Source organism: Sus scrofa, unplaced genomic scaffold (genome assembly GCF_000003025.6).
Source record: "Sus scrofa isolate TJ Tabasco breed Duroc unplaced genomic scaffold, Sscrofa11.1 Contig1249, whole genome shotgun sequence".
Lineage (NCBI taxonomy): Eukaryota > Metazoa > Chordata > Mammalia > Artiodactyla > Suidae > Sus > Sus scrofa.
Genome location: NW_018084846.1, coordinates 47,865 through 57,846, shown reverse-complemented (window position 1 = coordinate 57,846; position 9,982 = coordinate 47,865). Strand labels below are relative to the sequence as shown.

Genomic DNA, 9,982 nt, shown 5'->3' with positions numbered 1-9,982 from the left:
TCCAGCTTTCACTGGCTGGTTCCTTTCTGCTAAGAAACCCCAAATTTCCTTTGACTATTGTCTTAAACTCTGTCTTTTTGTTCTTTAGATCAGAAAACTGTGGGTTATTTTCAAGATTTCTATTTGAACGTTGTAGATTGGGGCCTTTCTTCAAAATAGAAGTTATAAAATGGGAAAATTGCCCATTTCTTGAGATTCTAATGCTTTTCAGCATCTGATTTTAGTCTCTTTGCAGTACTTTCAAGTTGTTTTTTCCACTAAAAATACATTTTATTGGAGTACAGTTGACTTACAAAGTTGTGTTACTTTCAGGTGTACAGTATAAGTAAATTAACCTGGCATACACATATTCATATATTATTTTGCAATTCTTTCCCTGTATAGGCTTTCAGAGAGTGATGAATACATTTTCCAGTGCTATGCAGTAGGTTCTTCTTACTTATCAACTTTCTATACTGTGTGTGTGCCAATCCCAATGTCCATTCTTATCCTCCCCTCCCCGCAATGTTTCTTCTTTGGTAACCACAACTTTGGTTTCAAAATCTTTGTGTTTGTTTATGTTTTGTGGATAAGATTTTTTTTGTATCATTTTTGGAATATAATAAGATATTAGCTTTTAACTGTGGGGTAATCAAGCTTAGTTGTATCATTGCCAGAAAGTTCAGGAAATCCTGAATTACTTTCAGTTTTAAAATTGTTTTGGCCTGACAAAGTATTTTAGTTTGGTGTGTAGGGGTGTGTGTGTGTGGGAGGGGGGGGCCCTTAAATATATTGTTTCATTTTCTTCTGGCTCACACCATTTTTTTCATAAAGTCTGTATTCATTCTTACCTTTTTTTGTGTGTTTGGTACATTTTCCTTAGGTCTTTTAAATTTCTAAATTAAGAAAAACATTTTAAGTCTCTTGGCACATATGTACGGTTAGTTTCTATTGTCTTTGTCTGCACATTCACTATTTTATTTTCTTGTAGTGTCTATTTGCTTTTAAAAAATGAAAAATGTAAAGTTAGTCTAGAAATGATGATTTATTTTTCTCATGCTTGTGAGTAACCTCTTGCTTCTTCAAACCACAAATAGATATTTCTTTGGATGTTGGATGGACATTGTGGACATTTTTCAGTTGAATACAGATGTGTTATCTTTCTTCAAACACTATTGAGTTTTATCTTGGCAGGCAGTTTATGTACTTGCAAATCAGCTTAATCTTTTGAGAGTTAATATTTAGCTCTGTTAGAGTGGAGTATAATGATTCTTTCCTCTGGGGCAAGTTTTTCTCTCTTCTGCTGACTCCATTGAAAGTCTCAGATGTTGAATGAGATTCCTCCTAAGATTTGATGGAGTTTGAATGTGTCACAGCCCTGTGTGAACTGGTAGTTTTCATGTGCAGATCCTTGGTAGTTTCTCTTTCCCTGGTGGCTGTTCTTGACCTGGCCTTTTGGAATCTCACCTTAATATGTACAGTTTAGAAATCACTTGACTTCTCAAACTTCATGTTGATATGTAATCACTTGGACTGCTTAGGTGTCTCCACCTAGTTCTCAGCTCTGTATATTCCAGGCACCTCAGCTCTTCCTGATCTGATTTTGCATCTTCATCTCAACATAACTATTGTGTTCTCCATACTTCCACAATCACCCTATATAAGGGACCAGTAATTGCATCCCTTTACTCACAGGTCATGGTCCTCTGCTGCCAATCATCAGATATCTGAAAACACTCATTATATGCATGTTCTCCAATTTTTCCAATTATTTTATACATAGCAGTTTTTGCATCTTAATCCCTTATCTCTGTCTTTTCCTTCCCCACTTCCCTCTCCCCTTGGTAACCATGAATTTGATTGCTATGCTTGGGGGTCTTTTTCTGTTTTGTTATATTCATTATTTGTTTGTATTTTTGATTTATTTATTTGTCATCATTAAAGTTTTATTGATGTATAGCTGATTTACAATGTTGTGATGATTTATACTGTATAGTCATATTTTTTCACACTATATATAGTACATTTAAAGGTAATGTGATATTGCAAATTAACTATAGTTCAATTTTAAAAAGAGGAAGAAAGCTTATCCAGTTTTTCCTTATTTTTCTGGTCTCTCTCTTTTTTTGATGCTTCAAAAAGTGGCTCTTCTTTTATTAGAATAGTTGGCACTGTGCTATCACCTTTTGATGACCAAGAAAATCTTAGTTCAAATACTTTTGCTTCCACTGGGGATAGAATCTGCTAGAAGACATTGGCAACCAGATACATAAGCAAGATCATAATAATAATGCATGTTTACAGACCATGTCACAGGCTGACCTACATGTCCAAAAGAATTTTAAAAGGCACCTGTGCCCTGGGGAACTACAGACAGGCCAGTGATTCCACCCTAGCCAAGACCTCATTTTACTCTTCTGCCACAGCCATGGCTGTGTAATTCTATTTCTGCCCTCAAGGGCTCTTTATAACACCACCCCTACCCACATCCTGAGAACAAGGGGTTGTTTTTAATATTGCCAAATTGTCTGGGAACTTCTTTTTTTAATTTTTTTTATTTTCCCACTGTACAGCAAGGGGGTCAGGTTATCCTTACATGTATACATTACAATTACATTTTTCCCCCACCCTTTGTTCTGTTGCAACATGAGTATCCAGACATAGTTCTCAATGCTACTCAGCAGGATCTCCTTGTAAATCTATTCTAAGTTGTGTCTGATAAGCCCAAGCTCCCAATCCCTCCCACTCCCTCCCCCTCCCATCAGGCAACCACAAGTCTCTTCTCCAAGTCCATGCTTTTCTTTTCTGAGGAGATGTTCATTTGTGCTGGATAGTAGATTCCAGTTATAAGTGATATCATATGGTATTTGTCTTTGTCTTTCTGGCTCATTTCACTCAGTATCAGAGTCTCTAGTTCCATCCATGTTGCTGCAAATGGCATTATGTCATTCTTTTTTATGGCTGAGTAGTATTCCATTGTGTATACATACCACCTCTTCCGAATCCAATCCTCTGTCAATGGACATTTGGGTGGTTTCCATGTCCTGGCTATTGTCGAGAGTGCTGCAATGAACATGCAGGTGCACGTGTCTCTTTTAAGTAGAGCTTTGTCCGGATAGATGCCCAAGAGTGGGATTGCGGGGTCATATGGAAGTTCTATGTATAGATTTCTAAGGTATCTCCAAACTGTTCTCCATAGTGGCTGTACCAGTTTCCATTCCCACCAACAGTGCAGGAGGGTTCCCTTTTCTCCACAGCCCCTCCAGCACTTGTTATTTGTGGATTTATTATTGAGGGCCATTCTGACTGGTGTGAGGTGGTATCTCATGGTAGTTTTGATTTGCATTTCTCTTATAATCAGCGATGCTGAGCATTTTTTCATGTGTTTGTTGGCCATCTGTATATCTTCTTTGGAGAAATGTCTATTCAGGTCTTTTGCCCATTTTTCCATTGGGGGATTGGCTTTTTTGCTGTTGAGTTGTATAAGTTGCTTGTATATCCTAAAGATTAAGCCCTTGTCCATTGCATGCTTTGAAACTATTTTCTCCCATTCTGAAAGTTGTCTTTCTGTTTTCTTTTGGGTTTCCTTTGCTGTGCAAAAGCTTTTCAGTTTGATTAGGTCCCATGGGAACTTCTTAAACTGGGGGGTTATTAGACAAAAGTAACCCAGTAACCAGTTCTACCTCTCAGAACTGTATGCACGAGGCATTTGATAAAAGCTCTGGGCATTAGCTTGCATCCTAGTCACTCTGAACTAGATGATGAGTAAGACTATATTACAGGTCTAATGTGAGGGAAAAGAAGGGTGGATTTATATGTTTTATATACTAATTATAAATGTAAAATCTGTTCCTAAGTTTTCCATTGAATAAATATTTAACTCTAACAGTTGTCTGCCATATAATGAAAAGGGGGATAAAATCTTGTATTTCTTTTTCATGAAGGACAATTTGAGAAAATATAGCAAAGGCCTAGAAGTCACAGAACATTTCTACTTTGCATACTATGATTAAGGTAGGAAGTTTATATGTTTGAACTTATGATTTTATCAAATAATTTTTCTATGAATGTATAGTGTCTCTTTAATTTTTTTTAATTTTTTTTCAAGGCTTTAAAAATACCCTTCATTTGAAATACTTTGAAACACACAGCTCAAGCACAAAACAATGCATTATGGGCTCATGAATACATTTATAAAACATAGTGATGAAAAATTACCAGCTTCAAATAAGCAGATAATACATCCAAAGTCTTACCCAACAACTGACATTTCAAACAGAGGAAGCAAAAAGCACAAGCAATGTCAATTAGTGTTCTCTATTGATAGTACTGCATGAGATTAAAAAACACATTTTCATATGGTATTTGTCTTTCTCTTTCTGATTTACTTCACTCAAAATGTCTCTAGTTAGAAAATATATAGATATATTAAGAAATAAAAATATTTCAAATTATAGTAGTGGTCTTCACATTAAGTTACGTTTTAATCTGGATTAAAAATAGCATGAATTCTTTAAAGTCCTTAAATTATTAGAAAATTTTGAGGGGAGTTTCCTGGTAGCTCAGCAGGTTAAGGATCCAGTGGACACAGCCAGAAAAAGAAAAAAGAAAATTATGACTTTCCGTTGGCAATGTGACCTTTAAAATATGACAAGAATGCAAATCACAAGGAACAACATGTGGACACCACATGACATCACACAGTTCTTATTAAAAATCTGGTGCCATGCTGGCTAGAACGTAGGTGTGAGACTGATCTTTATGGCTTATGGCAAATTGTATAAAATTATGACTCTTACAAGAATCTCAACATAAATTCCAAAAATAAACACGTTCAAAAATAAAAACTAACCTGTGGCCCAAGTTTCTTTAAAAAAACACAATAAACAAACAGCATAAATCATATTTTCAACCTCCTAAATGACAATTCCTTTTTTTACAGTGCTGTAGCTTCATTCATCTTCTTTCAGCTGAAAGGGTGAAATGCAATAGCCACAACTTTGTTGCAGACTAAAATCCAACAGGTAATTCCAACACCACCTGCTATTCTAGTAGGAAATGCTGCCAGGCAGTCTAGCGGAGTTATCCATTTCCCGGGCACCACAGCCACAGGGACAGAATAATACTTCCAAATGAGCGAGACCATCAGCACAGTTGCAATATGTAGAAAGCAACACTTACCACCCATTTTATCTTGGCCAGTGGCACTGTCCGTGCTTTCACGTGAGTTTTGAGCTTATCAGTTATCTTGTTGATCTGCTCCAGCCTGGCGTATCTGGCAAACTCGGCCATCATGTTGACGGTGGGGAGCTCCTACTTCATATCCTGGATCTCTGCGTGCCTCTGGGACTTCTGCTCTGCATCCTCCTGCAGTACCCAGGACATGAAAGAGAAGAACGGGAGTTCCCGTCGTGGCGCAGTGGTTAACGAACCCGACTAGGAACCATGAGGTTGCGGGTTCGGTCCCTGCCCTTGCTCAGTGGGTTAACGATCCGGCGTTGGGTGAGCTGTGATGTCGGTTGCAGACGCGGCTCGGATCCCGTGTTGCTGTGGCTCTGGCATAGGCTGGCGGCTACAGCTCCGATTCGACCCCTAGCCTGGGAACCTCCTTATGCCGTGGGAGCGGCCCAAAGAAATAGCAAAAATACAAAAAAAAAAAAAAAAAGAGGACAGTCCTGAGGAGGAGGATCCTGAGTACATACCACCCAAACACGAAGCTGAGCACTAGCAGCCATGCCCAGCGATGGGCCTCCCCAGCACTCAATTCAACAGCTCGCAGTGGCCCCAGCCCCACTGCTACAGCTCCATGGCGACCACTTGGACTGCCCCGCCTGGGCAGTGAGCACCAGGCACTGCACAGTCACGATGCTGCATTTGCACACTGCTGTGTCTCTCTTTAAAAAATTTCCATCAGAGAAACACATCTGGTACTCTTGGCTAAATATCCCACCTCTGCTTGTGCCTTGTTATAAAATGCAGTGACTTTTGTTTTGGTGTTGAAATGCTGTATCATTATACATGGTACAACATTTCAAAGAAACAAAATATTTAGGAAGATGGGTAGCGTCCCAGGACAACCTGTCCTTAAATGTAACTAAGAGGAAACTCTTACTGATGAACTAGGAATATAATATATTACATTTGATTTCCCATTTTCTTAATCTTAAAATATTATATAAATTTAAACAAATAAATAAGCATAACTGATAGGGGATATTTCAGAGAGGTATATGAAAAAACAAAGCTACATTTTATGAGGGAGTTCAGGAACTTTATACAGTGAATCCTGGATATGTTTCACCGATGGTCTTGTGTACCATAAATTCATAGATTTCTATCCAGAGTTTTAGCAACCACTGGAAGTGTCCATTTGTAACTTATCCATAGCTCATCCTTCAATGCCCATTTCCTCACTCTCCTAGCTCACCACAAACAAGATTTATAGAACAGAGACTGTGCATATATACATGTAATAAACTCCATGCCTGGTAAACAGAGGTTGGCTGTTCAGACAAACAAATGTAGTGTAGTGAATTATAGATTTCCCTTCCTGTAACATTAGACTGAACTATCAATGTTTTAACATAGATTAACTAGTGAGGAGTATTCTAAAATAAAAGCTATACATAATTTCATTCTTTCTCATTTTTTAGTAGATCTATGAATTCTCATACCTAATTTCAGGCAAGTAAAAAGATTCCAAAGGACTATATGGACTTTGGAAGATATGCTCTAACTACCCATTCTAAAACTAGTACCATTTATCAATCACTTAATAATAAATTCAAGGTCACAAGAGGCAATGCAAAGTATGAACTAAAGGATTTATCCCAATGTTAGTGAAACGGATTAAAGAAACCCTTACTCCAAGATGCCTCATATTTCTCCTCCCTACTTTGGAAGTTAAAAAAAACTCAAATAACCTAATCAGTAAGGAAATTAGTAGACTTTTTTTTAAAAAAAATAGGTGTGGGGGGGTAGTCTGATTATAACCCAACAATGATCTTTCATGCCTATGAGTTTATATTTGCCATGTAGGATTACATTTCTCTTCTTATATTTTAACTATTATGAATGAAGATTTAGTACCTATATTTGAAGAAGCTCATCAACACTAAAACCAATTTATAAGTGAACATACCCAAACAATATGATTTTCCATATATGTCTTTCAATTAGTTCTTTATTTGTTAAGACTCATCGCTAAGGTTAAATGTCAGTCACTTATTGAGCTTATTAAAATATGGATTTAGTGACCTTTCTCTGGTGATTCTGATTTGTAAGTCTGAGAAAGATTCTGGCCACCTCTATGTATTGAAAGGTATGCCACAGATTTTGTTGTAATCTAACTGATCACAAATTATCAGAAAACAGAACAAAATAACAAAACAGATTTTACTGTAATGGTATAAATAATTCTCACATTGTCCATTGAATATCTAATGTATCATGATAAAGCAAAGTTATTAAACATAGTAAATAAACTTGATCCTTAGAGCAGGGGGAAAGGAAAAATCTTGATTAAATCGACTGTTCATGAATAAAATAAAAACATACTCAATGATACTTGAATATGCTTTCATATTGATATGTAAATGTATAATAAATTATATAAATTATTAATGGAATTGAATAATCTCAATATTTTATTAATACTCAGAATATAAATTCATTTGTATTTTTCAATCACAATATTAAAAGAGTTACATAGTTTTAAAGATACATGTCAGTTTAATTTCACTAAGTTAGCTGAAAAGGATTTTAGCCATCTGTAATTACATCTCTTCAAGATGTAGTGATCCATAAACCCAAACTTGCACAGGAGAAAAAGAAAAAAGGTAATCAATAAATAAGAACAATCAACTTATTTCTATCATCCATTGTTGCTGTTCTATTCAAACTTAATTTTTTAACATATCTTTCTGGATTCTAGTTCTGTATGTAGCTCATAAGTCCAAGAGTTTCAGTTTATTTTTTATTTAAATATTTATTTAATTTTGGCCATGCCCCTGATGTGTGGAAGTTCCCATCCTGTGCCACAGCAGTGATCTGAGCCATAGCAGTGATGACACTGGATCCTTAACCCACTGAGCCACTAGGGAACTCCTATTTTTAAAGTCAATGTTTATTAAATCTTAGCCAATTTAATTCTGAAAATTACTTATAAACCTGCAAGCCAGCCATCTAACCTCAGTTTCTTCTAAGACAATGGCAGCCTATCCTAACCATCTCTTCATTTACCTATAGAGTTTTTTTTTTTTAATTTTATTTTATCTTCCCACTGTACAGCAAGGGGGTCAGGTTATCCTTAGATGTATACATTGCAATTACAGTTTTTTCCCCCCACCCTTTCTTCTGTTGCAACATGAGTATCTAGACATAGTTCTCAATGCTACTCAGCAGGATCTCCTTGTAAATCTATTCTAAGTTGTGTCTGATAAGCCCAAGCTCCCAATCCCTCCCACTCCCTCCCCCTCCCATCAGGCAACCACAAGTCTCTTCTCCAAGTCTATGCTTTTCTTTTCTGAGGAGATGTTCATTTGTGCTGGATATTAGATTCCAGTTATAAGTGATATCATATGGTATTTGTCTTTGTCTTTCTGGCTCATTTCACTCAGTATCAGAGTCTCTAGTTCCATCCATGTTGCTGCAAATGGCATTATGTCATCCTTTTTTATGGCTGAGTAGTATTCCATTGTGTATACATACCACCTCTTCCGAATCCAATCCTCTGTCGATGGACATTTGGGTTGTTTCCATACCCTGGCTATTGTGAATAGTGCTGCAATGAACATGGGTGCATGTGTCTCTTTTAAGTAGAGTTTTGTCCGGATAGATGCCCAAGAGTGAGATTGCGGGGTCATATGGAAGTTCTATGTATAGATTTCTAAGGTATCTCCAAACTGTTCTCCATAGTGGCTGTACCAGTTTAATTCCCACCAGCAGTGCAGAAGGGGGTTCCCTTTTCTCCACAGCCCCTCCAGCACTTGTTATTTGTGGACTTATTATTGAGGGCCATTCTGACTGGTGTGAGGTGGTATCTCATGGTAGTTTCGATTTGCATTTCTCTTATAATCAGCGATGCTGAGCATTTTTTCATGTGTTTGTTGGCCATCTGTATATCTTCTTTGGAGAAATGTCTATTCAGGTCTTTTGCCCATTTTTCCATTGATTGATTGGTTTTTTTGCTGTTGGGTTGTATAAGTTGCTTATATATTCTAGAGATTAAGCCCTTGTCAGTTGCATCATTTGAAACTATTTTCTCCCATTCTGTAAGTTGTCTTTCTGTTTTCTTTTGGGTTTCCTAAAGAAAATGTAAAGAAATGGAAAGATATTCCATGTTCCTGGATGGAAAAATCAATATTGTGAAAATGGCCATACTACCCAAAGCAATCTACAGATTCAATGCAATCCCTATCAAATTACCTATGACATTTTTCACAGAACTAGAACAAACAATCCAAACATTTATATGGAACAACAAAAGACCCAGAATCGCCAAAGCAATCCTGAGAAACAAAAACCAAGCAGGAGGCATCACTCTCCCAGACTTCAAGAAATACTACAAAGCCACAGTCATCAAAACAGTGTGGTACTGGTATCAAAACAGACAGACAGACCAATGGAACAGAATAGAGAATCCGGAAATAAACCCTGACACCTATGGTCAATTAAACTTTGACAAGGGAGGCAAGAACATAAAATGGGAAAAGGAAAGCCTATTCAGCAAGCATTGCTGGGAAACCTGGACAGCTGCATGCAAAGCAATTAGACTAGACCAATCCCTCACACCATGCACAAAATCAAACTCCAAATGGCTGAAAGACTTAAATATACAACAGGACACCATCAAACTCCTAGAAGAAAACATAGGCAAAACACTCTCTGACATCAACATCATGAATATTTTCTCAGGTCAGTCTCCCAAAGCAATAGAAATCAGAGCAAAAATAAACCCATGGGACCTCATCAAACTGAAAAGCTTTTGCACAGCAAAGGAAAC

At 37.0% G+C, this 9,982-nt stretch overlaps 1 pseudogene; it reads right to left on the bottom strand.

Annotated features, from left to right (window-relative positions):
• Window positions 1–4,945: 4,945 nt before the first annotated feature.
• Window positions 4,946–5,737, bottom strand: LOC110258105 (annotated as a pseudogene).
• Window positions 5,738–9,982: the final 4,245 nt, after the last annotated feature.